The sequence below is a fragment of the Dipodomys spectabilis genome, unplaced genomic scaffold (genome assembly GCF_019054845.1).
Source record: "Dipodomys spectabilis isolate Male_0828 unplaced genomic scaffold, ASM1905484v1 ptg000026l, whole genome shotgun sequence".
Lineage (NCBI taxonomy): Eukaryota > Metazoa > Chordata > Mammalia > Rodentia > Heteromyidae > Dipodomys > Dipodomys spectabilis.
Genome location: NW_024870703.1, coordinates 761,929 through 763,718, shown reverse-complemented (window position 1 = coordinate 763,718; position 1,790 = coordinate 761,929). Strand labels below are relative to the sequence as shown.

General features: G+C 32.8%; 1 non-coding gene across 1 annotated transcript; it reads right to left on the bottom strand.

Annotated features, from left to right (window-relative positions):
* Nucleotides 1–777: 777 nt before the first annotated feature.
* Nucleotides 778–908, bottom strand: LOC122104605. The gene has a single exon (XR_006146960.1). It is a non-coding gene; the product is annotated as a small nucleolar RNA SNORA40 (small nucleolar RNA).
* Nucleotides 909–1,790: the final 882 nt, after the last annotated feature.

The following is a 1,790-nucleotide window of genomic DNA, read 5'->3' as shown; positions in this document are numbered from 1 at the left end:
GACTGGGAAGGTGGCTCAGTGGTAGAGTGCTTGCCTTGCATGCGTGAAGCCCTGGGTTCAATTCACCACATAAGCAAAAAGAAAAAAGCCGGAAGTGGTGCTGTGGCTCAAGTGGTAGATCACTAGCCTTGAGCTGAAGAGCTGAGGGACAGCGCCCAGGCCCAGAGTTCAGACCCCACGACCGGCCCCCCCCCACAAAAAAAATCAACATAAATTTCAATATAAAAAGAATGGTTGAGAAGGATGGTTGAAGATTTTATACAAATTTAATATCCTTATTCAAACTAAGATTAGATGTATTTTTATTATAGATTTTTCTAAGACTTGGAATATATGTGTATGTGTATGCATTGTGTGTATGATACCTTAGACACTTAAGTCTAAATATGAAAATAATTTATGTGTTTTTTAAAAACATGTGGAAGTCATGTAGATAGATAACTAATATATGGCTGATTTCTCACTGGCTTTGCTATAGTTGATACTTCTGAACTAAGCAAGGTAATGAGTGAGAGCTCTTTAAAGAATTCTCTTTTAATTTTATTTCTTTTACTTATTTTTATTCATATGGCACTGAGGAATTGAACCCAGGGTCTCATACATGTTAGGCAAGTACTCTACCACTACACCACATTCCCAGCCCTTGTTTATGTTTTATATGTACATTAAACATATAGGTTGAAGGTAGATTTTTTTTTTAAATTTTACATCAACTTTATTCTCAGAGCCAACCTGTGTGAGTTAACAAATCCCCATATTGCCAACTATTGTAGGAATTATAATCCTTATTATTTGTACCAAAATCTCACACTCAACAACGAGTTCTGGTTGCAAAAGAGGATTTACTGTTTGCACTTGTTTGTAAAGCTTTGTTACAAATTAAACACACACACACACACACAAGTGCTACTGGCACAATATTTTTGATGTACCTCTGTTACAGACACATGAGGTCAAGTACGGAAATTTATGTTGTGGTCTGCATCATGCTCTAACAGATTTTACAGAATTTCAGATTTTATATTTTTTAATTAAGTATAAAACCTGTATAAGATTTTTGTTGTCACATAAGCCACATTTTTTTTGGAAATCATTCCTCAGTGTTTTTCTAGAATATACAAGCACAAGAAGGGGAGAATTAACCTGATGAAAGTTTAATATATGCAGGTGTGAATTTCCATGATGAACTCTCTTTGTCCAGTTTGTATATACCAACAAAATATGTAATGTGATTATTATTTCAAATAATAATACTCAAAGGATTCATTGTTTAGTCATCAATTAATTAATGGAAAGTAGTGAATGGTTGTGTCATCTGACTGAATAAAAAACATATCAATATTTCTGGACATATTGATACTAAGTTCATCTTTACACTCATAATTATTGCCCACTCATAATACCCAGCTCTCCTTTAATGGTGATTTTGGAAAAATATCATAATGTCATCCTCACTAAACCAACTAAATATACTTCACTAGTTTCATGTATTTTTGAATTGATAATTCATTTGCCTGAAAGAAGATGACTTGATTTTTAAACTTACTTGGTTTGCTCAAGCTGAAAGCCTTGAGCAAAAAATCTCAATTGCTATTCTATGACTCCTATCAATAACATGTCAACAATTCTAAGCATTTTTACCAAAAACAATGATGCTCTAATTTTCTGTCGTTATTTCTACTTTCTTCTTTGTCAGTGATAATTGAAAGAAAAATAAATCTTTCTCTCTTTTTAATAATGATATCCAAGCGAACAAATTTTAAAACAGTAGATGAAAGACATATGAACAT